Source organism: Pipra filicauda, unplaced genomic scaffold (assembly GCF_003945595.2).
Source record: "Pipra filicauda isolate LSUMZ 115617 unplaced genomic scaffold, ASM394559v2 scaffold31_size4109673_pilon, whole genome shotgun sequence".
Taxonomy (NCBI): Eukaryota; Metazoa; Chordata; class Aves; order Passeriformes; family Pipridae; genus Pipra; species Pipra filicauda.
In genome coordinates, this window is record NW_024104443.1 from 2,941,561 (window position 1) to 2,969,456 (window position 27,896).

Consider the following 27,896-nt stretch of genomic DNA (forward strand, 5'->3'; position numbering starts at 1 on the left):
ATACCCATGTTATAGGACATCTGCACTAATGCAATAAGAGTTTTTGGTTGATGGATGCCTTTATCAGGGAAGAGAAAGATCAGAAGGGGGAAAATTTTAAGACCACCCACAGCTGGTGATTCAGGACATGTTGAGTATGTTTGAGCTTTCCCTGTGTTCATCTTCAGCACTTCAGTGAGAGTAGTGCTTTTTTTTTTTATTGTATAGGTTTTTCTCTGTGAATACTCTATGGATATTGTCAAGATAAAAGAGATTTTTTTTTGTTGACTGATAAGTAGGGACAAGAGCTGAGTGAAAAGAGACACAAGTGCTGATTGTTGGAGACACAAGGCAGATTTGAGACTAGAAAAGCACTTCAGCAGTCCCTGTTTGCAGAAGCAGCTTCCAAAACCTGCCTTTTGGTAAGACCTCGGGGGATTGAGTGCTTTAATAAGTGATATTATCAGGGCCCTGGTTAGTGTTGGACTGAGAGAACATACATTGAGAGAGTTCCAGTTCCCAGGACACTTCTTTACAGGTTGTTAATAAGGCACGTTTGAGAAGAAAAAACTTCCATGAAGTGAGAGCCTGCAGGAAAGGAAACTAGCAGATAATCCTAAGTGCGATCACACAGCACCTACTGGATAGACGAGGGATCAGATCCAGCCAGAACGGTTTAGGAAGGAGAGGTCCTATCTGACCAACTTGATCTCTTTTTATGACCAGGTGACCCTCCTGGTGGATGAGGGGAAGGCTGTGGATTTAGTCTACGTGGACTTCAGCAAAGCCTTTGACACTGTATTTCACAGCATTCCCTGAAAAAGCTGGCAGCCCATGGCTTGGACAGGGGCACCCTGTGCTGGTTTAAGAACTGGCTGATGGCCAGGCCCAGAGAGTGGTGGTGAACGGGGCTGTGTCCAATTGGTGGCCGGTCACTAGTGGTATCCCCCAGGGATCAATGTTGGGCCCAATCCTATTTAATATCTTTATAGATGATTTAGATGAGGGGATCGAGTGTACCATTAGAAAATTTGCAGATGACACCAAACTGGGGCGGCATGTTGATCAGCTGGAAGGCAGGAGATCTCTTCAGAGGGACCTGGACAGACTGGAGAGCTGGTCTGATTCCAACAGGATGAGGTTCAACAAGGCCAAGTGCTGGGTCCTGCACTTTGGCCACAACAACCCCATGCAGTGCTACAGGCTGGGGAAAGTGGCTGGAGAGCAGCCAGGTAGAAAGGGACCAGGGAATTTGGATTGGCAGGAAGCTGAACATGAGCCAGCAGTGTGCCCAGGTGGCCAAGAAGGCCACGGGCATCCTGGCCTGGATCAGGAACAGCGTGGCCAACAGGACCAGGGAGGTGATTCTTCCCCTGTACTCAGTGCTGGTGAGGCCACACTTCAAGTGCTGGAGCAGGTCCAGAGAAGAGCAACAAGACTGGTGAAGGGACTGGAGCACAAGTCCTATGAGGAGAGGCTGAGGGAGCTGGGGTTTTTTAGCCTGGAGAAGAGGAGGCTCAGGAGAGATCTCATCACTCTCTACAACTTCCTGAAAGGAGGTCGTAGCCAGGTGGGGCTTGGTCTCTTCTCCCAGGCAACCAGTAGAAGGTCTTAAGCTGTGCCAGGGGAGGTTTGGGTTGAATATTAGGAAGAACTTTTTACAGAGGGGGTAATCAGGCATTGGAACGGGCTGCCCAGGGAGGTGGTGGATTCACTGTCCGTGGAGTTTTTAAGGTGAGACTGGATGTGGCATGTAGTTCCATGGTCTAGTAACCACAGTGGTCTTGGATCAAGGGTTGGACTTGATGTCCTCAGAGGTCTTTTCCAACCTGGTCACTTCTATGATTCTATGATTCTATGAATGTAATATATTTTGCTGCTTGGAAGAAAATTAGTGCAAGAACAGATATTCTGGCTGAGAAGCCAAGCTGGCTATATGTTGAATATTTTAGAACTATTCACTCTACTTTCTGCCTTTGGCAAAAGGTGAATTTATTTTCCTGAACAAAAGAAATTATTAAATTATAGTAGGACAATTTTTTTTTTCTACAAGGGGAAGTTTTGATATTGGAGATACTATTCCACTGTTTTGCATGGAGAGCCTTTGAACTTCAGCAGCAAATTGTAAAAGGCGAAGAAAGGAAAGATAGAAACCAAACTTTATTAATAAGAACTGGGATGAATTAGCAAATACAACTATCTTCTGCAATGCGCCCTTCCCTCCTTGCATGGCTCTCTAGCAGGAGAGAAGTGAGAAGCCAGTCAGCACTAGGTCTAACAGCAGTAATTTGCTGAGAACTACACGACTGTAGCTACAGGCAGGGCTGTGTATCCCCTCAGGCTCGACCATTGCTGCGATTGGCTTCACTAGGATAATGCTGCAACCCAGAATTGGTGCATAAATTTGGAGGAGGGGGGAGATGGACATGATATGGTTCCAGCCCTAGTCCCTGTATCACCCTCCTGGAGATGAAGGCAGGGAAGACAGCTGAGGCAGTAACTAAAACCAGTGCAGTTTCCCAACCAGGCCTACCTCTATCACCCTTGGGAAGGAAGAGAAATAAAACTGAGGCTGTATTTCTACCAGACTGCGGAGCTGACACTGTGCAACACTTCCCCTGCCCTCCACATCTCTACACACCTTTTCTTCAGGAAGTTGTATGTACTGTAAAGGAAATATATCCCATTTTCAGTTCCCACCACAAAGATTTCAAAGGAAATATGTTTCATCTAGTGCTATCTGCTTTGCCATGAGCGCAGTCAATTCATCCCTCCTTGGTGCAGTTGGATTTGGAGCCCAAGGTGATGGCATGGCCAACAGTTTGTCCTTTGAGAAGATACTTCAAGGGGAAGACTATCCAAAGGGAAATCATCACCCCTGGCTGAAGATCTGATAGGGTCTTTAAGGGACTGCTGCACAGCAGAGCTGTAAGCCGTCCTCTGAGCTTGCTGTAGACTATAGGGTAGGTGGTGTGTGGTAGCTGGAGATACAAAGCACTGGTTGCAACCATGACCTTGCAGCATGTTTCTGCAGAGATCTGCTTGCTCCTCACAGGCTGCATAATTGCTTGGAGAGAGCATTCAGTGGAACTAGGATGGATTAGCCCCCACACAGGAGCCATGCACTGCATCACTAGGGCAGCAGAAGTGGGAAGCAATACCCATCCGTTTGCAGGACTGCAGAGGAAAGGTAGACTCACTGCAGCTCTTAGGGCATTTTCCTATGTCCATCCTGAGCTTTTGGAATGAAGACAGGAATTTGGATTAGTTCATCGCCTGCTCCCTTTCAAAACGCAGACACATTACCAGCCCCCCCCTCCCAAAACCAAAATAATAGATTTTGCAAGCAGCATGTAAAGAATTCACATCTCTTGCTGAGTTTATCACCTAACATAGGCAATGGTATTAAGGTTACAAATCTGGAGGGTGCACACCTTCACATGCCGCTATCAAGTTTATGTCAGTGGCAAAAGCTAAAAGGAGGCTTTTAGCAGTCTTGACTTATACATCACTGGAAGAAAGTCCAGAATTAGACAATTTCTGGTAGCAAACACTCTCCTTTGCAGATTTGGTCTTTCACACACAAATTTAGAAATTCGCTATGCAAAAAATTGTCATTTAATTATATGCAGTAAAACAATATTAATAGACTGCATTAGGGTTTCCCAAAATGACTGCTACTGTTGCTAAAGGGATTGTTTTACAAAAGAAAGGGTCTTCACAGGTGAATCCCCTCCAATGGCAGCAGCAGCAATTATTAGTAGTGAACAAGACATATAAAACAAAACTGGGCTTTAGATGGCTTTGTCTGTGGTAAAATCACAGCTGTAACAGGGGATGGAGTTACAACATAGTTAACCCTTTACTCAAATACCATATGGTTCTATTCTGCAGTGTCCATAACTATGTTCCACTGCAAGGCTTAAAGGTTAAGGTTGCCAGCTGTTCTCCTCAATGAAACTATAAGTGTCCAATGATAAAATTTTACAACTGTATTTCTAGTATAGGAAAACCCTATATGGGCTAGATGTCATATATCTCTCCATTTTTCTCCATCTTCCTTGTGTACACACACACACTTTGCCCTAAGGATATCTCCAGAGAGATGTGCTTCTCCATTTACTGCAAAGGAGTTGCTTTGATGTGATGACAGGGTCATTGTCTATGAAAATCAGGAGATCAAAAGATTCACAGTTAACTAGTCACTGAAACACTTTACGACAAAACTTGAAAGAAAGAGCCAGGGCTGTCTTCTCATTAAGCAGTGACAAAGCAAACATTTTTCATTGACGGTTTCAGGACTTTAATCGCTATTTTGCAGTTCATTCAGGCTCCTTCATCAAATATACCTGATACTTCAGCTCTATGCAGTGAGAGAAAGTTTTGTCAGTTTTATTAAGGGAGAATTGAAAATAAAATAAAAAAAAAGGCAATTTAATCTTTACAAAGGCTGTCAATACTCAGTTACCTTTCGACTGTTTCACATGTACATTCCAAATGCTGGCTGTAAGACAAGAGGCAGGAAAAGAGGGGTGGGAGCTACCCTGGTAGTGGCAAATTTATAGGGATCTGAACACCATTGTTCTGATCAAGTGATGGAGATATGTGTGAGCAGCAGCTTCATCTTTTTACATTAATAGAGTCTGTTCACATGTTAGTGCTATGTGCCTTATAAATGGTGGGTTTAAGAAGCACCAATACAACAAGAAACAAACACTGTCAGAAGGGTAAGGGAATTAATTAAAAATGTTCTGATTCAGGGTCTATACACTTCAGTATCTTCCAGATTTCTCTGACATCTTTTTTTTTTTAGGGCATACAGTACCAGTTTTCATTGTTATGTCAGCAATTCCTCATCAAATTCTACCTGATCCATCAGCTGATTCTGACAGAAGGTCTCAGTTTCATCATGCCAGCTGAAGAGAATGTCACTGCATTTCTCACAAATCTTAGCTAAAACACTGAATTTTGGCACCCTTCTAATTTATTAAAAACCTGCTCTGGATTTTAAAGTGGGGCTTTTTCTCCCTTTCTGGACTAATCTGATCATCTCTTCTAAAGTTAGTTTCTTTAATGCTAAATGATGTTGCAGGCTTGTGGGCAAAATAGCTAATTGCCTTAGGCACCTGGTATTTCATAGCATGATGCTAGAAATTGTTGCTGAAGAATGTACACAACCCAATAGCATCAAAGGATCTCAACACAAAGTTTGCCTCTTTTTCTTTATCACCTAAAAATAATGATGGACCAAGACATTGTGTAATTCAGCCAGATAGAAATGTGGTGCTCCATATTAGCCTGACTTTCAGAAACAATTAAATCCACACCTCTGTTAACACAAAAATATCTGAAGGGTTTCATGACTGCTTCAGATTTCATATCGATTCCATCGTTTCAGGTAAACAGAGGACGATCTTCACATTTCTTGAGGAACAAAGAGGAAAACAGGGCAACTCCTAGAATTTTGCAGCAGCAGACAAAATGAGCTTGAAGACAGGGGAAGATGGGAAGAAAGAAGGGAAGCCACTCAGGCAAGCAAGCCTTTAGAAAAGAGTTGTTTATTATTGCCATATGAAGGAGAAACCTAAAATGTGTGATATATATCCCACTGTTTCTTTTTATGCTGTTAGCAGCTGCACACGGAGAGATAGCTCTGACCCAGTGTCAAATGTGTGAGTGAGAGAAGAGGAACCAAAGGCATCCATGCAAGGCTCAGTTGTCTCTTGTTGAGAAAATTACACCAATGCCAAGTGTGGCATTTCAAAGTGTGGCAGAGTGAGAGCTTACTAAAAATCCTTCTGGGTTTTGCATCAGCTAGTAGTCTGTCTTTATATCTGATAAAGCTGCTAAATGTTGTGGTGTTAAATGAATTAGATAAACCTTGGATAAATAGGTGGGAATGTGGCAAACTATTAGCCTATGTTAAAGAACATTAACAAGGAGTCAAAGTGCTTTGCTGAATGATACCTTTCAGGTATCAGTTGCAGAGAAACACTGTGGAAACTGTGATATAAAAAGCATAATAAAATTCAGGCTGAAATTCACAGGCAAACATGCTGCTTGCAAAAGTGGATTTTGGAGTCAATGAAACCAATGAAAATTGAGCAGTGGATTAGTTACTTATATCTCAGGTGTTTTCTCTATCTCTCCAATGACTTTTTAGTCCTTCAGATGGCAGAACTATCCAGTCCATTCATGATTCAACTCCTGAATTGACACTGATTTAATCATGGTTTATTAAGAAAGAAACAAAATCTGAATTTGCTCATGTTAGTGTGCCAAGTTGAAAACCAAGAAGCTGGGAACTGATTTGTGAGTAGATCAGTTCACTCTGAGTTGGATATCCATCTGTTTGAAAGATGGATCAAATATGGAAAGCAGCAACAGCTTTAGCATCCTGATTTTAATTCACTGCCACAAGTCTGTCAACCCTCTCAGACACACTAGATGTTTTGTGTCTTGCTAATGAAGTAGAGTCACTGTCTATGCTACTATACTTTTGTTACAAGTAATTCAAAGATTTGAAACACATCGCAGAAAATTTAAAATTTAAGCATATGAATGTCCAAAAAAAGGATGAATAGCAGACTGTACTATATATATTGTTAATCCCATCAGTGGTTTGCATCCTATAAAAATTCAAAATAATAACCTCTCACCACAACTGATTTATGTTTTACTGGAGCTTCTTCATGGGAAGAAGCAGCAGTAGAGAAGGTTCAAGTATGTGGCTTCCACATATCATTAAATTTACAATAAATTTTTTACGTTAGTTTGAGAGAGGATTGGAGGTCACCTAATGTATTCAAACTAGGAGCAATGGCAAATGCACTCAACTCTCACATATTTGAGAGCGAACTTTTTTCAGAGTACTTACAATCTGTGAGAGAGTGGACTGGAATTGGGGTGGGCTCATCTGGGGGTTCCATTTTTGGAATGATTCTTCCAGCAATTATAAGCATAGTCCTCCCTAGCCATTTAGGTAATTTAATATTATTAAATGTTTCTAAAATAAGAATTGGGTTATAAAGTATATAATTTAACTTAAGAGTAATTTGTTCCTTTATTTAAATTTTCCCAAAGGATTTTATAGTGGCACAGTCTGACAGTGTATGTGCAATACTACTGTGCCCGTTACACTTGAGACTGTAATTGCAGAAGATGCTTAGCTAGGTTAATACATGGATTTTATGGTCTTAAAGGTCTTTTGCAACACAAACAATTCTATGATTTCTAGCTCATGCATTATTTCCCCCTTAGACTCATAGTCAGCTATGGTACCCAGCACAGGTCAACAGTTTTTCTCGCATCTAAATAAAGGTTTGTTGTGGAGAGTGGTCCAGATTGTGTAAAAGAACATGCTTGAGATATGTTTGTGTGAGTGCAGAAGCGTACAAATACAGATGACTCCTTTTTAGCCTCTCCTTCATTATGAAAAGAAGCCTGATGAGAAATATTATTTGAAGATATAATGCCAGAGCATTAAAAACAGGAATACCTTGTTCTCTAAGACCATAACATATCTCTTACCTTAGCTATCTTTCCCATTATCATGTCTTGATCTCACTCTAATGCTGCCAGCCTCAAACACTGCTTTCTTTTTCTTTTTTTCTTAATTCCCTATGCTTCTTCAGCTTTTGTACTCTGTATCAATGGTATAAACTCTATATTAAAACTGTTGTTGCACTCCGCTTTTTGGCTTGATTATCCTGAGATACACAGTGGAAAAATATAACCTATGGCAGATGAATTAATAATAATTAATAATTTATTAATTAATTTATTAATATTTTCCCCAAGTTTGAATCATACCCCTAAATCATCATAAAAATATGTTTTTAACAGTATGATTCTTTATCCAAACATGACACGGTTGACTGTGGATCTGAAAGGAGCTATCAACTTTGTTCACCAGGTAAAGTAATGTCTTTGAGAGCCTTTAGCACCAAAACCATTGGTGTGCTGAGACAAGGCACAACCTCCAGCTGAATCAGTTATGAACAGATGCCATAGTGCTGAAAGTACATTCATTTGAAAAGTAAAATTAAGATCCTCCACCCTCAGAGACATTTAAATAATTATTTTATATATGAGTAAATTACTCCTGACTAGGTAAAACTCTCCAGGTAATCTCTCTGACCAATACCTTTTCTTTGGAGTTTCCTCTGGAAATGTTTTCTACAAGGCTGGTTCTTCTCTAGGTGGTCATGGCAAGTGGGGTTCTAGTCTAATTATTTGGTGGGACTAAAATTTTGACTATTTGATTTGATAATTTTCCTGTTGAACTGTTAGCCCATTCCTTCCCCATTCTCCTTGGAGATGTATTACTAGAAATAAAAAATTGCAGAACAGATGCTTTTGAAGAGAAAACACTGCCTGTAATTTTTTAGTCCTCTAAGAGACACCTGTAAGAGCAAACTCACACTGCTTTGTGGTCTACCCTGCTAGCTAGAAGGATAGCATTCCCTGGGGACACATTCCCTCCTAATATTTCTTTCCCCAGTGATATGGTCTCAACTGCAGTGTTATGTTTTAGAGCTGCCTATAATACCTCAAACCCTGTGGTGTGCCCAAGGAATTAAGGAAAACTACTAAAGCTTTAATAAATGCAAGGAGGCAATTAAAATATTATCTTCCCATCAGGAGCTGAGTACTTTCTATTGTGTTTCATTTTCTGAAATTCAGCCCTTTTTCCATCAAGTTTAACCCAGTCATACACAGAGTCATCAGAATGAAAATTTCTATGACAAGATGCCTGAATAAATACAAACATCAAGGATATGAAGAATGTCAATGATTTTGATTTGGGTAACTAAATTTAAGTACATTCTTAAGAAATCTGCTTGTTATGTGCAGTCTGTCATAAGCACAGTTGTAAGTATGTGCTTATGTCTTGGAAATGTTTTGCTGAGTCAGAATAAATGTTACATCTCTGAAGTGAAATTTCAGACCGGGGTCCCCCATTCTTTACTCCGTGTCCTAAACATGTAGGAAGACCAATACTATGACTTCTTTATTAGTAAAAAAAAAAATTGTTTTGACCATGAACTTCTATACTATTGACCCCTCCAGAAATACTTGTACTACCAATATTAACATTTTGGCTTAAGATGCAGATTCTTTGTTCTTAGAAATTATTATTTTCATTTCCAAGTGGCATTTTCTTGCTTTTTTTTCTGTGACCTGGAGTCTTAGGGGCAGACTTACAGATTAAAGTCTCTCACATGTTCATAACCTACCAGGTTGTGCCAGTTTTGATAAAATTTTTGCAGTTGTGGCCTCTGAATAAGACCAAAGTTCTTTGCTACTCTTATTTATTTCTAATTATAGAGATGATTTTGAAACATTTTACTTTTACTTTCAAATGTGATGATCAAGTTAAATTTACACTCTGTTTTTTTTTTTTTTTTTTTTTTTTTTTTTTTTTTTGTAGCTTATAAGATTTTGTTTAAAGTGTCTTTATTTCACATTAGTTTTTTTTGATTAACCAAGTCCAGGAAATCTATGCTGAAATGTGGTTTGGGTCCTTCGTTTTACTTATACTGTACCTTTAGATTTTGTGTATTTCTGTAACCAGCTGTATTATTAACTAATTAGTTATGATGTAACTCTTTTCAGTTTCTATTCAGCAGTCATCATGCTGTGATACCTTGTAGTTTCGTACTGCTGCTAGCACAATTACAGTAACTGTTAACATAATGGTAAAGTTACTGTGTTCCCAAAATAACCTCTAAATGGTTTCAGTATTATGGAACTTTTTATTGAGGGCAAAACCATCAAATTGCCTCTATGTCATTGATTTTAACTACAGTGCATGCAGCTATTTTTTCTCTCAGCACTGAGAGGCATGGTGTGTTCACACTGTGCTTCAGTAGATATGCCGGCAGGACCTTGCTCATTCACCCACTTGTTTATCATAAATGCAAAAGCTGCTGTGATGAGTTAAACAAAATGGCCAGTGGGAATCACCAGAGGCCAATAGGGAGCAGAGTGACAGTAAGACGAGCAATTGGTAACACTTTGTTTTGTCATAGGATCACAGAATGCTAGAACCATTTGGGTTGTAAGGGATCCTAAAGATCACCTTGTACAACCCCCCTGCCATGGGCAGGGATATCTTCCAGTAGACCAGGTTGCTCAAAGCCCCATCCAGCTTGACCTCGAACATTTCCAGGGATGGTGCATCCACAGCTTCTCTGAGCAACCTGTGTCAGTGCCTCACTATCATCACAAAGAATTTCTTTCTATCTAATATAACGCTGCCCTCTTTTATCTTGAAAACATTCCCCCTTGTCCTGTCACTCCATGCCCTTGTAGCCCAGACTTCATAAGGGGGTAGCTAAAAGAACCAATGACGAGATGTCCCCCAGCTTTTCTTGGTGGTCTAGGTAGATAACAGAGAGCATTTTTTTACCTCTAAAAAAGCATGCTAGGAAGGGAAAAGAACATTCTGCAAAAACATCAAAGGCAAAATGTGCGGCGGAAGGGCTAGAAGGACTTAGGAGGATAAGAAGAAAGACTGGATTTGGGTTTGAAAGATACAAGAGGTTCCTTGATGGTTTGACTCACATGTGGGAAGAATCCTAAAGGATCTGACACTTCCACTGCATACCTCACATCAATTTTAATTTCTTTAGCTGATTCCCACTGTTGTTGAATTAACTTCTTTCCAATTAGACTTGCCCTTAAAATAAAATGCCCTCGATCTTTGCTAATATTTGTAATGGAATCAAAATCCCCGAGGATAGACATTAGGATTCAGAGGCAAGTCTATGCTCATTTTTGTATTTACTTTTCTATTACTTTTCTTTAGAATGAATGCTTTTCCTAGCCTGGATTCACCCTTGAAAGTCCACAAGGACCAGCTCCAGAACAGTCCTCTACCCTCCCACACATTCCTATGCTGAGGAGGCAGCAAATTTCTCTTCATCAGAGAGACCCATTTTGGGTGCAGAGTCAGGTTAAGCCTGTTTTTGAACTTTCGGATTGAAATTAAAGTAGTATTTTCTTCTTATAGACTTAGAGAGAAGAGCAAATTTTGCCCATGTTTCCACTGTGATTTTGAAAAATGACTTTGTGCTGTATTCAAGCCCAAAAGAGCTGGATGGATACTTGGACATAGTAGTGATGAAGACCCCACTGCCCTGCTCCTCTGGGGACTAAGTCTTGACTGTTCAAAATGATACCTTTCTCCAATTTTTCCATCAAAGCCATCTTAATTTCAGGGGTGTTTACCAGTTCCTATGTGTAAAACACCATTTTTGTTCAGAATTCTGTTGATATATTGGGCACTTAAAGTCCCGATTGTCACCAATACCACTACTTCTGGTAGCACAGACTGTGAAACAGGTAATGAGATGGTGGGCATTTATTTCTATAGTGAGAAGAGAAGGGATGGATCACAGAAGACTGGGAATTTTCAGCTGCTCTGCAAGGTGAAATGGTCCATAAAGCATTTTAGAGTGGGTTCAAAATGAAAGAAAACACAAAACTATATTAAATTGTCAAGCTCTTTTCATGCCAAATTTATCCAGAAGTTGTATACCAAAACATCCTTAATGCTCTTTTAACTGTTTGTACATTAGCCCTGAAAAATGTATCTGATGATGGGAACTCAAAGTTTGCAGAAAACTTAAGATAGGGCATGTTTCTATGTCTTGTCAGCTCAGAGGATGGCAACACTCTTTCACTTCCCATCTGCGTTCCCTCCTTCTCATCTGCAGGTAACTATTCTTCGATACTTTGCTGTCAAAGGGAGAGTAGCAGGAGACAGAAGGTTCCATGTTCAAAATGCGAACTGTTCTTGTGCCTGCTGGTGCACAGGAAGATGAACCGAAAAAACGTGCGTCTGTACTAAACCTTGGTGGGGGCAGTAGATGGAACAAGCTCAATGGGAAAAGGGAAAAATGCAAGAGAGGAACAGGCATGAAAGAGGCATTCTCGTGTTTTTTGGACATCAATCCCCAGCATATCGTAGCAATTTCATAGACAACATCACACTCTCAGACAGAAAGATCATGTGCCCTTCATTGAGGTGCTTTTCGTTTTCCATTTGTCTGAAACCATGACAGACCTGGTAATGTCTCTTTACAGATCTGCCCACTGAGCTAGTTAATGAGCAGATGTGTGAATATATATGGACAAAACATACAATGGTTGTGAGTTTTCAATTGTAAAATTGCTCATTTTAACAGTGTTGATAAAAGCAACTTTTAGCCTGATCCTGCAACCCAGTCACATGAAATGGTCTAGGCTGTGTGCATCACCCCATCATTTAACTGATGTCCAGTTGGAAAATTTGCAAGCTCCTCCAGGCCTTGATAGGACTCAGGGCATCATTTCCAGAGTCCAGTTTCTTTTTCTTGCCCCGATTCAGTTTCTCTCATCTTAAGAGTAAGAAAACAGACACAAGGATTTGAGTGTTATTACCCTGCCCTGTGGATAAATGATGTCCAGGGCTTAACTTAAGTGTACCCCGGCACAGCCACCACAGGGTCTGGGGTGAGGCTGCCTTGTGCATGGCGTTGTGTGTGATGCAACGACTCTGGCAGGCAAGATAAGGCCAATGTGGGAAGGTGACTTGTTGCCTTCCTGTCATTGCTGAGGTGATTGTTATTAATTCTTTGTGTTTTCACCCTTGTGTAGGGACCATATTCACTGGAGACCCACTTTGATAAGTAGCACTCAATATGTACACAGGCTTCTGTCATTCCCTCCTGCCCACCTGCTTCTCTCCCCTATTTTTCAGGCACCCCCTGAAGTGTCACAGGAGCTTTCACAGGTTGCTGCACACTGGGGAAGGAAAGGTGATGTACCATTTTTCTGGGGCAGCTTTTCTGTGCCCAGGGCATTCCCATAAATGAGAGGAGTATTAAGATTCTAACAAAAGTCAGATAAGGGGAAAGGATGAAGGGATGTAATGAATGAAACTTTCATTAAGTCTTAAATAAGTAGTTTCTTCATGTTATCTGAGGTTATCCAGGCTGACAAGTAAGCAAGGCTGTTGTCAAGGTCTTTAACAAAAAAGGATACCATCTGTGTGCAATGCGCTGGAGCCACAGATGTGCCATCTTTAAATGAACTAAAGCATGAAAGAAAGCTCTTGACTAATTCAGTGTGGAAAATCAGTGAGTTTGCTTTTTCAATTAGCACGGTGAGAAGTGCTCCCTTCTCCATCCTGTTACTCCAATTAAGAATGCTTTATTTCTTCAGACCACTGCCCTCCAAACGCTCGTGCACTAATTCAAGTGAAAAGTTCTACATTCTATCAACTGGGATTTTTACAATAGGGAACATGGCCCATTCTTCTGTCATGATTACTTTTTTTTAATGCTTGCTGCTTTGGTGATTTAAAAGAATGGCCACCCAAGGATTGTTTCCTGTACTCATAAAATCTTCAGAGGGAGAGTTCAAGTGATTCTTTTGTCACCTCTGGTGATGAGATATTCTTAGATAAGAGAAAGGATCCAGCTTACAACCCTTCCGAGAGACAATGACTCATTGGTCACAGCTCCTGCAGCTCAGGTGAAAAAATTTTCTCATATCGACAACAATTGGTCAGGAGCAGAGGTTCTTCTTGCAGTGAATATTAGGGCATTTCATATCCTCCCAGGATAGACCAATGGAGCGTTTGGAAGCCCACTTCCCAATTAAGAACCTTCTCATGTATTGGTGGTAGGTATTGGTCTGGGCTATTTGCACTATAAGAGATAGATACAATGTGTTTATGGAGCAGCTGAAGAGGAGAAGGAAAGGGGGAGAAAATCACTCAGTGACCCGAGGTTAGAGCCTCTCCTAGTTATACGCAGGACAGTTAAAACTTAAGGAGGGGTATGAAAGCAAATATTAGTTCCTCCCCATAAATTTTAAAAGCTAGTCTAAAGAGGGTTAGTTGACGATTTTTCAGTGTTTCTGATGTTCCTGCAGATCTGAGTTGTGACTTCGTGCTGGTTTCCTGTATTAAAATAAATTACAGTGCATGAGGGGAAAAACCCACAACCTTTAACAAAACACTCAACATACATGAATTTAGGGTAGCAGTTAAGTTCTGCAATGTAAATGAACACTACCCATAAAATCAATTTTTCTGCTACAAAATCATCAACAAAATATCTCTGGGTTCAATTAACCCCCATGCTTAAGTTTGAATATCCAAGGTTTATGCCGCCTCTTCTGGAGCTTTGATCTTGCGTTAGAAAGAAAAATAGCATTATTATCATGTTTTTCAACACAGTTGACAGAGGAACTGATATTTTAAGAATGCTTTTGAGATGCTCGAGTTGAGGACTGAAGGATGCTGCATCCTTACTAAAAGGAATAAGAGTTGTAGTTTGATCAGCATGATGTTGCAGCTGCAAAAAAAACCCACACTAAAGACAATGAAGCTAATAGCCAATGAAAGAGGTTAAACATAAGATGAGCACTGACTGATTGGCCATACCTCTTCCTGACACAAACAACTTAATTACATTTCTTTGCGATAACCTCAACACTTGCAGGACTGCATGGGTCTGTCAGTTCCCAATTTAAATCATGATTTTTTGAGGTTGGAAATGTTGGTCCATCCCAAAATATAACAGACATAGGCCTGACATATTATGTGAAGTTCCAGACTAGAGATATATGTTGATTGGTTTTTTTACAAGTGAAAAATGCTTTAATCCTTTGAAACTTGATTGAACTTCAAAGAAAATACAGCATTGTCAGGGTTCAATGCTCAAAAAAGTGTTGTGCTATACTCTCCCCCCTCAAACTCAAGATGTTAAGTCATAATACTATTTATATATATACATGTAGATATATATGAAGACTTACAAACATATACATACACATATATATAGAGACAGACATATACCTAAACAAATTTAGATATATATATCTGCCTATATATATATACATAAAAGAGTTCCTCAATTCTCCTATTTGTTTGTTAGCTATTATTAGGTACCCGTTTCTCATATGAAGGACTGTTTTTCTTCAGGCACTAGTCCCATTGGATTACTTTTTTTAAAATTTGTTTTTAGTATTTTTTATTTGACTTTTTTTTGTTGTTGTTTTGGGGTTTTACACAGTTTGAAAAATTGTTCTTCAAATCACATCACGTTTGTAAGGACATAAGTGCTAAGAATGGAAGAACAATGCTGTAGACTTAGTAGATTACTTGATTTGGTTAAAAGAGGAACAAACAGTTCTGAGGAATGAAAAATAATTTCATTACATTTCACAATTATTTCCAAGACTGTGTGTTAAAGCACAATTAAAAGAAATTGGTTGAAATCAATTTGAAATCAAATTTCCCTTTATTCTGGAAATGCCAGCAAGGGATATTTCAACAAGATACAAAAAATCATTGTCCAGCTTTCTTCTAAAGTAGGTGTCCAACAAAAACCTCCAGAAGATTTCTGCATGATCTAGTCAATTGTGTGTAGTTGTTACAGGATGGGTACAAGTTGTTGCTTTAGACACTGAGACCAAAGGCTAGATGGAGATTCATCTGGTACAAATATTGGATCTTATTTATACATATGTGCGTAAATCTTACTGTTAATGTGATCTGTGGTCTCTGGAGCTCAGTGCAAGCCTTCTCTTACAGTGCTGCTGGTGCACCTCAAAGTAAAGGTTACCGCAAACTGAAGGTCATCCCCTGGATCTTGTGAAGTGGGATCTTGGACTTACGTGACAGAATTTCTTAAATACAAATGAGCTAAAGTGCTTGGGGCTACCACAAATTTGGCAAGTATGTCTGTTCAGTGAATTTTTGTTGATACCAAACCCAAACCTGGTGCTTGCTGGCAGACAGCACACATATGTGCTAGCAGCTGTTTTAACCTCAGTTTTAATGTCTGAGGTAATAATTTAAAATGCTGCAATATGAAGTGAAATGAGATAGTGCTTCCTTTAACGTTTCTTCTAAAAGATAAAGATAGTTCATTTTTTTCACCTAGTACTGATGGAAAAAATTTGATTGAAATAAAGCTCCAACAAAACCAAGTTAAAATATTAAATCTTTGAGTGAATATTTTCTCCTGGTTTCAGACAAGCTCTGCTTTCTTTGCACAGGAGTGACTAAGAGAATCAGCGTTTCTTTTTCCCTCAAAAAACTTATCATCCCTACATGTGCTATGAAATTATAATTTTCTTTCAATTCAGCACAAAATAGGCATGTTCATCTTTTAAGCAATGAAAGAGACATTAAGACACACATTTCAGCAAGTATCTGGAGCTTTTATTTTTTCTAATCTGCATTATAAATTGTCCCTCATTTCCTAACAATTTGTTCACTTTGAGTGGGGCTTTACATGCTGTGTGTTTTGCAAAAGGTAATGAACTAGACCAACTCAAAGTTGCCTACAAGGATCACGCAAAAATAAATATCCTACTAGTGAAACCTGCTTTAGAACTTGGCCATTAATTTATCCATTTCCAGTTATACTTATGCCATGCTAGGCATAAAGAAGAATTAATTATCAAGGTTACAGTTGCGATTGCCTGGTGTAGGGAAACAAGGAGAATATGTAAATATTTTCAACAAGAAAATGGTGTAAATTTTTTGTATGCCTCTGACTTAGTTTGGATGTTTTTTCTTCTTGGCCTCTTTTATATCTTTGTACTGAAATTCTGTTGTGAGAGAAGGTACACACAAGTACCACAGTGCTAGGCTTTTAAGAACTGAAGACCTGTTATATAATCAGTAAAGAATCGAACAAGGTGAAAAAATAGTCATGGACTGAGTCAACACAGACCAATTTGGACAGACAGAATTCTCTGATCCATGGCAGATAGCCCATTTTAAGATTTACTGATATCTCCCCACTAGAAGGTATCAAGAAATAAATTGCTGGTACTGAGGCCCTATTCAATAGCAGTGGGAAAGCCGTAACCTCAGTACCAGCGCTGGTGCAATGTTGTGTGGATATGAGATTTGCCTTTTCTAAAGAAATGACATTTTCATGGAGCACTCCCTTAAGAAACATTGCCAGTGGGAATAAAAATGAATGTGCCTAAAATGAGGACAGAGCCCAAAAGACTTCATGCCTGTCTGCCTGCTTTCTATCTGACCCTAAATTGCTCCTCAGAAGGTGTAGTAGTTAATAGAGATACCAGGTACAATGTACCTTCTCACAATTAGTAGAAAGTGCTGTTTTGTAATTAAAGGGTGAAGTGGGGCATGATGAACATATGGAAAAGGAGACCCTTAATAAGTGATAGAACCTTCAAAAGAAATTGCTAATTAGTATGCATTTGATGTGTACTATACCAATTTTAAGACTTTGCCTGGAATAAATTGCTGTTGGGCCTTCGAAGGAGTGGTGAGATTAGCATTTACAAAGAGAGCAATTTTCTGTCTTTTTGACTCTGTTAAATGGAGGAAATAACTTCCAAGACTGAAGCAGTAGTTAGCTCATCAATCATCCTCACAGCTGGAAACTGGGGATCCCAAATGCTGACATGAGTTAATCCGTCAGTTAATAAGTTCATGGTGGCACCATATGGTGCTGGGCCGCCCCACACTGTAGCAAGGACAGTACTGCCTACACAGGCATGCTGCTTTCTCAGATACCTCCCCACTGGCAGATCCCTTTGTTTGTGAGGATCAATTTACTTTGCCCAGCAAATTGACTGAATTGATCACTTCAGAGGACATAATTGCTGTCTAATCCTAGGGAATCATGTCCTGCCCATATGGAAGGAACAAAGGGTGCTGGCAGTAGGCAAGTTGCTTTCTCCAGCCTGGAGGATGTTGTGTCCGGCCATGATGGACATTGATTAAAGTTGATGGTAGATGGATGTGTATCCTGTATTGACTGTAGGTGATAGAGATAACAGGAGGACCAGCTTCCTTCAGGGAGGCTCCTTTACATGTCCAAGCCTGGCTGCTGCCCTTAATTGTCCCTCTCCCCATAGTCCTAACTGGGAGGGGAACGCACACAAAAGTCAGTACTACCAGTTCCAACACTGACCATCACTTCTTTACAACTCAAATACAAAATCATAGGCAGACAAGCAAAAAAAAAAATTAAAAATACTGATGTGTTTAAAACCACATGAACCTTAAGGACTCACCCAGACGAGCCTAGGCACTGCCTAATATATAACTTTCCAGTTTTAACTTTGAAATTCCTCGATTTTGCAAGTATGTTTGATGACATTAATTCTAAATACAGTGATTACATTTTAACAGGGGTAATAAAACTTAGAGCAGACTGCAAATATACAAAGTATCCCATTTAATATCTTCTTTTTAATCAAGCCTCTTTTCTATTACCAGTGCCTTCCTGATCAGTCTTCAGCAGAAGTGGTAGATGCTTCTTTCATCTACAAAATAAAAATTAAAAAAAAATAAATATGTGGATTTTTTTTAACAAGATTAATAAACAACAAATTTCATAATATCAAAATTATACATATTTAGAAATTGTAATGCAGCATGAGTAGACTTTCCCAAAGGTAGAATTATAACAGTGATAAATAAACCCCTACATTTTTGGGTGGTTTCCCTGACTTGTCTTCATAGCAGCATTTTAGTGTAGGATGTAGGGACTTCCCTTAACATTTAGTTTTCTGTTTGTTTCAGTTTCTTAACTTTCAGCTCGTGTTTATCTCAGTCCCTTTGAAATCTGAGGACTGAACTTGATGGATAAATATGACCTAGTATATACAAAAAAAACCCTCTCTCTGAAGTATACCTCAAATGAACTGAAAGAGCTAAGTCATAGACAATTGGCTTGTGCATGCAATTATTTTGGAGCTATTATGTTCATTTTATGGCATGTTGCATTTGGATATTTATCTCAGCATGCAGAACTCATTGTTCTGACAGTCAACAACTTAAAAAGTAAATGTCCCTTTCCTTCCCTTCTCTTTCCTCTTCCACTTCCCCAAAACCTACTCACTCATTTCAAAAAGATGTGCTAGAAGGAAGGTCAGACTCTAAGGACTTTTTGCCAGAATTCTCCCAAACTTCTAGAAAAGTTTGTCTTGTCTCTTTTCAGTAGTGAGAATTAGAGTTTAGAATATTACTGTTCAGCAACCTTCTAGGATGAGTTAGAAAGGATCACTGGCAAATACCTTGATAATCAAGAGAGGCAGTTTCCACAGCATTATATAAAAGAAAGACGTGATTTATTCAAGATGTATAGCAGACAAAGGCACTGTGGATGACCTCAGTTTATCCAGCAAAAGGGCATCTCTTCACCCGTACTTTCTCAGAAAGTAGAGTTTTGTGTGAAAAATGCATATAAGAAAGAGTAAACATATATCTTTTCTGCCCCTTCTACATTTAATGAAAAGAACTTCAGAAGATCACTTTTAAACTATATTTACTGCATACATAAAAGTAGAGGAAAATATTTCCCTATATTAGTGCTTGTGCTTTTAAATCCTCTAGTATATTAGATTATACACAGTGTAGTATTAACTGCAATAAAAAATTCTTATTGCAGGGTATGACTTTATGTTTAAATGAATGGTGGATCTTTTGAGGGAGGACAAAAAAGAGTTTGTAGATATTAGATTTGGGATGGCTCTATTTTCAAAATGATTGGTAAATTATATATTAATGAAGGTTTTTTTGTTTGATAATTTCAAATTTAAGGAAAATTATGTTGACATATGAACCCCTCAAAACTTTTAAAGTAGTAAACATTAGGTATTCTACAAAGTCAGAATTCAGTAACCTGAATGTAGAACATCCCAGTACCATGTTTATAACAAATACAGTGTTATATACATGAAGTATGTAATATATAAGATAGTTGGTTTAAACCAAGCTTCATTACAAATCATATATTTTGCACTGACCTCTGCAAACCTTTCAAAGCTGTCTTTCAAATGGAAATAGACAGACAGAGACATATCTTCATATGAAAAGAATATAGAAAGAGATTCCATATTCTGGGTTGTCAGTGTTGATTTTTTTTCCTTTTTTAATTGACTTTAAATATTCCAGCATGTGGAAGAAAGGGCAGGATATTTAGAGACAGCCTCATCACTACTTGTGAATTCCCACTACACTTGCTTTCTCCCTGGACAATACACAGAGAAGATACCTGAGGTCACAAGTGCCACCTAAGACTGAGGAGACAGATCTCTTAGGGATCCTTGGCAATGACAGCACTAAATTGTAGTTACAATTAAAACTCAGTTTTCTTAAGAGAATATATGGTTAGTATAGCACATAATTTATAGTTGGAATGGCACAAGTTTTCTACAAGCTGAAAGAATATAGCACAACTTATAAGTAGTATAATGCTGAGTTTATAATCAAAATGATTTTCTGGATGGTGTTCTGTGCTGCTGTGCTTCCCTCTCCTGTACTGGGGCAATCAGACTGTCAGGCTGGCCTGGGACCTTCAAGACCGGTGAGGAGGGGAGTACTGCCCTGGAGCCCAGGGACCTTGAGGCAGGGGAAGAAGAGATCTGTTTGTTTTGTCTACTTGGTGCACAGGATCTTCAGGCCTTCGTGATGTGCTGAAGGGAACAAATACGTGTTCCATTCGGTCACAGAAAATGATTGCTTGCCTCATAAAATGGTGTTAGTTATGCTTACCATGGGACTGGAGTTGGGAGCCAGAGGAACAGGTCACAGGGAGCTGCCAGACTTTGTCCTTCAACTCATGCAGCTGAGGTCAGTGCTTTGAATACTCACATTCCAGAGACCTTCAACACTTCCTTGACTGTGATCCAGTCTTACCTGGGAGTCCCTGTAAAACCTAGGCTGTGCAGACATTAAGTACCACGGATGTTCTCTCCCAAGGAGTGTAAAGGACTTATCTACACTTTTCATCCTTAAAACCAAGCAGAAACATCAGATTCATGGGATGCAGTGACCAAACATCACCCAGTTTGTTCAGTTCTACTCCCCTTAACTCTTCCCTCTCCTCCAGAGACATGGGAAAACACAGAAACTCTTCATCAAGGAGTATCTACTCATCTCTGCTGTTTCTGGCACACAGAGCAGGACCTTTGGAAGAGGTTTGCAATTGCTTACCTGAAGTTTGGAAAAGACTATGAAACTTGATACTGAAAAATTTTGGCTTCAATAAAGCAATTATGTAATTGCCTCAAGGCAGAGTGAACTCTCAAATTGCCCTTTCTGAAAGTTTCAGTAATTTCTTGATTTGTTAAAGCTCCTCGCACAAAAACAAACCTGTGAAAGTGCCTTATGCTTCACTCTCTTGCGATGTACTGACAACAAAGGAACAAAGAAAAGAGAAAATTTTGGTTTGCGATCTGTACTTAAAAGTATTTGAATGCTGGTTTTCTGTTTTGCTTAAATATGTTTTTCGAACATATTATGAAGGCAAAATATGAACCTCTTTTGGCTTGTATGTGTAAGGAATCACAATTATTAGGACTACAGGTGATATCAAATAGCTCTTCTGTTATGTAATAGATGAGATTTGTACAAAGAACTGAAAAATATGAATATTTCTGTTCTTTATTTGCTGAATATAATCCTCCTCATAGAAAAGCGTTTCTTTACGAGAATTCCCTTCGTAAAAAAACACGTTGCTGGAGCTTGAAATTCTTGGCTGCTATTGCAGGAAAAATTTTTGCATTTTTCTTTTGGTGACAAGTCAGCCATTTCCCATATTTTTGAAATCAACTGTTTTCTCAGACCCTTTATAAATCAGCCTTCCCATGTTCGCATGATTCTTACAGACAATATTGCATTGTCTGCCAATTGCAGACAATTTAAGACATTTTTTTTCATATTTATAGGAAGAAACCATAATGTGACCTTGTAAGAAGGAGCAGCAGAAAAGGACTGAAATTGTGAGAATTACAAACAATTCTCTTCTTCCAGCTACACTTACGTAAGTAAGAGTGGAATTTGAGGTGTAGCTATGACACAGAGCATCTGATTGGCTGCCTTACCTGCTTCTATCATATCCATCACTCACTGTGTTTTGGGGGTTTATGTCGGAATATTGAATGCAGGTCTGGACAACCATAATCATCATGCTAATTAAGGATATTTTGCTGCATGCTTTTCTCCTACAACCCACCAGCTACAGACTGACTATGCCAGGTAAGAACATTGGTTCTGTAGACTCTATTGCTCTTGTGGAGATGTGAAATATAAAACATATCACACTGTCCTGTTGGGCTGCACTGTCCAGTTTACAGAATACACAACAAGAGACCTGTTAAATGGTGACAAATCCTTTAGCTCCTGGCTTTTGACCTCTGACCACTTGCCTCTCTGCCTGTATCCAGGGAGCAGTCTAGAGAGAGGAATGCAATAAACAGCTTGTAATCTAATAGTGGCAAAAGAAATTACATCGGAACCAACAGTTACGCTACTAGTTGTTAAAGACTAACAACATGTTATGTAAAATGGGGCCTTTATACTGTTGATATGGTTTGAAGCTGGCTCCCTGCCAAGTCTCCAAACCTTACCACCAGAAGTCCCCCCCCCAAACCTCAGGGAGAAGAGGGAGAAAAAAACTAAGAAAAACCCGAAACGAGAGAGAGACAACCAAAGTGAGATATATAAATATATTTACACTTATATACAATTAAAAATATACAATTTCACAAGGGAAAAGGGAAGGGGGAAGGGAAAGAGAAAAAAACTAAAATAATATATATATATATATATATATATATATATCCCAATTAGTGACCCAATATCTAACAACTAAAAAGTTAGCAAAGAAAAATAGCTCACTACTCTCCTGGGACAACTGAGAGTTGCTCCGGAACGATCGCCGGCAACCTCCGTCTCCCAAGGTCGGCAAGGCCTAACCAGGCCTCGCTCCCCAACACGACAGACTCAGCAGCAGGGAACCTGCACCTCCAAGCCACCGGAAGGAAAGAGAGTGAAGGCCTCTCCTCCTTTCTTCTTATAGCCTGGCTTACGTAAAAATCGTAGGGAATACTGGGTAAATCTGGACCTTTCCTTGGTTACAAACTGGTCACCAAGGAAGGCCTAGGCCCAAACCACCACAACTGTGTAGGCTTTTGCAACTGCTGAAGGTCCAGCGCTGCTTCCTGCCCCAGGCCCCCCTTTTGCCTTTATGGAAAGAGCAGTTAATGTCATTCTAAGTAAACAAGCCCTGTCTTTCCCTAAAACTATGAGTAAATTGTGGGTCACCAGAGTCTCTTCTTTCTCATTTTAATTTACCCTGTTTCTCAACCCTGAGCTTTATGATGTATTCCTAACCTCACATCACAGAAGTGAATCAGCACGTAATTTCTGCATTTCAGTTCCCTCTGATGAATATTTATACTTTGATTTTATATAATTTAGAATTTCTCTCTCTGTTTTTCTTTTGGAACCATTACATACAGGTACACAGGACTTATGGTGAAATAAGGTCTACATTTACCTTGCTGATTTCAGTGCTGGCATCTGAAATGATTTGAGGCACAAGTTAAAGCAGATTGTGCCTTACAGTGGATGTCAAAATTTTACTGTGGGAGGGTTGAAATGCAGACTGCATCTTTCTGTTCATACATTCATTCATCCAAAATACAGCAAACCAGCAAGCACCACAGAATTGTAGAATCACAGAATCATTTAGGCTGGAAAAGGCCTCTCACATTGTTGAGTCCAATCATCAACCCAGCACTCCCAAGCCCACCACTAAATCACTGAACACCTCATCTATTCTTCTTTGAAATCCCTCCAGGGATGGTGACTCCAACAGTGCCTTGGGTAGCCTGCACCAGGGCTTTAAAACCCTTTCAGTGCCGAAATTTTTCTTAATATCCCATCTAAACCTCCCCTGGCATAACCTGAGGCTGTTTCCTCTTTGGGACAATCAGCTGTCACCCATAAGGGAGAAAAACAAATAGTGAAGGAGTATGTGAGCGCTGGAGAAACTCACAGGCAAATGCATGCTGCTAAACACCTCTCAGAGTCCATAAAAAAACTACAGTTGTCTACCACGTGTTTGAACAAGAGTATAGATGGAAAGGACAATGCCTGAGATGTAGGTTCAAATCTTTCTCACTACCCACTCTTCCTCATCTCAATGTTTTTCTTCAAATCTCTGCTTGTGTCCATTCCCTCTATCCCTGTGCTGTAAATTAAAGGGAAAAAATGGTATAAGAAGTTCAACCAGCAACTTCAGTGCAGCCATGTAGCTATGGTTTCATAAATAATAATTTTTGGAAAGGTATTATTTTAAGTCACAGACAATAGTTATTTTCAGAAAAGGTTGTTCTAAAGGGGTCACTTATACCACCTGTTGATACCTGTGAAAATGGATTAAAAGCTGAGGAAAGCTGGCAAGATGAGGCAGCTACAGTGAATTAATATGAAGCCAGGTGGTATTACCAAAATACAGAAGAGACTTTATCTTTTCTGTTGGTGGAGAGGAACATCTAGAGAAAATATAACTGTTAGTAGACACAGAGATCTAAATTAAGCCTATCTGCAGGTGTCTAGGACCTGCCTCAGCAATGCTGTCTGCCTAATTTTCCAAGACTGTCCAACCTTAGAATACAGCAATGTGCTCAGAAGAGCTTGTTCTGGAAAAACAGGCACTTATCTCTTCTTATTCATTATAATATGGGATTAAACAGATAACTCTTTAATATGACTAGTGAATATTCCACTAGACTAGCTGTTGGATCCTTCACCCAGAAGAGTAAAGGTTCAGTTTTGGAAGAATGTCAGCTTACATCCCAAGAGATTCCTGATGACCAGGTAGGCTGGGTGAAACACGTCCTCCTCCAAATCAGGCCATTAAATTTCTAAAAATGGACAAGTGAGCAGAGAAGAGGCTGCGTGATGGCTTAATGGACCATTTGTGGTGGGCACTTTTTTGCAATAAGAATGTCCTGACATTCTGATCCTTGTTTTTCTGAGTCCTACCCAGCCTAGCTCAGTGGCCTGGACCAGATCCCTGCTATATCTCACCTGACAGTCACCTATACTCTTGTCCCCTTTCTTATAGCTTTTCCATCTCTCTGTTAGGGGCCTCTCTTAAGACGAGGAACCAGGAGAACGGCTTCCAAAAAAAGGGTGTTAAGCCACCAGTTTCTGCTATTGCTTCTGCTTTTCCTATCCTTTAAGACCTGAGAGACCAAATCTCAGGTCACTGGTATTTCCTCTCATTTCTCTCAGTAGTCTAACTAGGGGCTAGCACTTAGTTGAAATCAACCCTGTTCCATGCACTTCCTTGGGAATTTGTTATTTGGTTGGGAGGAATAGATGAGCTCTGAGTCTATGCACTAAAATTAGCAAAGCAATGTGCCTGGTGCACAATGGATCATTCAGTAAATAGTAAAAAGCTGCGAAAGAAAATAGAATTAAATTTTAGGTTTTCAAAAGTACATGTTCTTTATAATTACTGATCTGGTTATAAACAAATTGTTTTATGTACCTAACATGTATTTCTTTATACTTCAAACTTTCCTCATACCCACTGAGCTGTCTTCAAGTAGTATTATAATTTTTGATCTGTTCTATATTTAGAAATAGTATAGGTATATGCATGTATAGACTAAAGTTCTTTGCTTTTGGCTGTTTGTTTCAATGAACTGCAAAGAGAGAATGAAAAGTCATTCTTCCCGTGACAAGACTGAATGCCTATTAAAAATTCACGTGGGAAAATAATGTTATAAAGTTTCTTCAATTTTGATGTGATTTTCTATCTAGATTGATCTTGGTCTTAAATGGAAAATAGAATAGAATACTTTTTGCTTCTTTAAGTATAAAGGAAAGAGATTTATCTGTACCAGCTTGGGGGAACATGGGGCTGCTGCTGGTTTGGAAAGTGGTAGAGTAGGAAGAGAAGTTGATATAACATACGTGGGTTATAAGTAGAGGAGTAGAAAGAAAGAAATGACAGCTTCTCTTCATTTAAGAGAAACATTAAGAGCAAAAGAGTGATTGCTTGGAGGTTTATCTTTCTCAAGCTTTACATTTAACTGTTCTCCTCCCTTTCTCTTTTATTTTTTATTTCTATATAGAAAAAAAGACTGAGAAATATGCTTGCAGGAGTATACATGCATGCTTACCAGCAGATTGGGTAGTAGAAAGTCCATTCATTTATTTGTTTTCAATTATTATAAAAATGAGTTCTTTCCTGAAATGTGAAGGATTGCAAAGGCATTGTCCAGGGATACCAAATAGGACTATTTTGGGTTAGATCGTTTGCTTTAGGCTGGTTGTTAGGTACAGGGAGATTTGTGAGCCATCTCCACTGTCATATGTCATAGCATCACGGAATCACAGAATCATTATAGAATCGTAGAAACACAGAATGTTTTGGGTTGGAAGGGATCTTAGTGATCATCTAGTTCCAACCCCTCTGCCATGGGCAGGGACACCTTCCACTAGACCGGGTTGCTCCAAGGCCCATCCAGCCTGAAGTTAAACACTTTCAGGCATGAGGCATCCTGGGCAGCCTCTGCCAATGCCTCACCACCCACACGGTATAGAATTTCTTCCTAAAACTTAAATCTCCTCTCTATTATTTTAAAATGAATACCCTCTTGTTCTATCACTATCTGCCCATGTAAAAAGTTGCTTTCCACCTTTTTTATGAACTCCCTTTAAAAGGTCACATCTATCTTGCTTTCAATTTGTTTAAAAACTCTCTCAGTCAGACTTCAGGGTCCAGCTGTCCTATGCATCACTGTGAACTACCGAAGCGTAAGAAAAGCAGCAGGTACTTTCTTCCTCCAAAGTCCTGTGGTGGCCTCTGGCACTATGCTGGACTTGCAGCTGAAGCTGGAGGCCAAAATATTTTCATTCTGTAAAAGGACAGCATGCTTAAGGACTGCTTCAGAGAAATGTTTCTTCTTCATATCTGCACCAGGCAATGGACCTCAGCCTTTCAAAGGGAGGGCAAGTCAAAAATGGGAAACTGACACAACTGATATGAAGTGGGGGCTTTGCACAGTGTGAGGAAAAAAAAAAGTGCTTTTGCTTCTGAACACAGATGTGGTCTCAGAGCATGGGTGTAATTCATTGTCTCTCAGAAATGTTGAGTACCAGTGGGAGTGCATCCCCTTCTAACTCTACTCATACCAGCATGTCTGCGTCTGGATGCCACAGCTGCAGGAACCTGATAAGAAGCAGGTCTATGGCCAAGGTCTATTGGTCTACTGTAGCTAAAGAGGTCCAATAATTCTATTCTACTACTTAAGCAATAATTTCTTCGGCTCATTTTGGACACAAACCTGAGCACTTTCAGATTGTTCTGAAAATTATGAAAGCCAGAATTTTCCAGTGGCCTTCTTGAGGATGCACTAGGTAGAAAAATACTCACACAAAAACTCCTAATGGGTCAGAGGCCATTGTTTTTGCAAAGCAATGCTGGCAAACCTTTCTTTTCTTTTCTATGCTAAGTTGCCTCTGTGATTTCCCTAAATAGTTCCCAATTGTCTAAAAAAAATACTCTTACCATTATTTCTCTTCCTCCTTGATAATTTAGCTTTCTGAGGTTGATTAACAAGTCATTAGTCCTTAGGAGTCCAGTGTGCTCAGATAAACATTAGCATATACAATTGCAAGAAAAATAATGAAATAATCTATAGTAGAAAATAAAACTCAGGAAAATGCTCCTACTCCCTCACATATTTTGTGCAAGATTTCTGTGCTCTGAACTAGATCAATTTGCCTATAATTAGAAAATGCACTTTGCATGAATTGGAGGAATCAAAGTTGATACTCTTCTCTGTATCTGCGTTTGTGTATTTAATGCCAACATACTTGCAAACCTGATGCTGCTGATGCCTTTGAGAAAGCACGCAGGATCACCCTTGAGGAGAAAAGGCAATGCAGAAAGAATCGTGCCCTGCAGAATATACCACCTAAGGAGTCTTTCTGCTGTGCCTTTTGCAATCGGACATGCCTGTCTCATATTGGCCTTTTTAGCCACCAGCGTGCTTGTAACAAACGTGGGTAGAGACCTTTCCCAGATCTTCGTTCGCGAAGCCCAGCCACGAACATG

At 39.4% G+C, this 27,896-nt stretch overlaps 1 long non-coding RNA gene across 2 annotated transcripts in view; it reads left to right on the forward strand.

Annotated features, from left to right (window-relative positions):
• LOC113986867 overlaps positions 1 to 27,896 on the forward strand; it is a 116,956-nt gene that overhangs the window by 65,743 nt on the left and 23,317 nt on the right. Inside the window, exon 3 of one of the 2 annotated variants that reach the window (XR_005564439.1) lies at positions 21,703 to 21,797. The exons of the other annotated variant lie outside the window; for it this stretch is intronic. This is a non-coding gene — a long non-coding RNA (uncharacterized LOC113986867). The remainder of the gene's footprint in view (positions 1 to 21,702; positions 21,798 to 27,896) is intronic. 2 annotated transcript variants of the gene reach the window in all.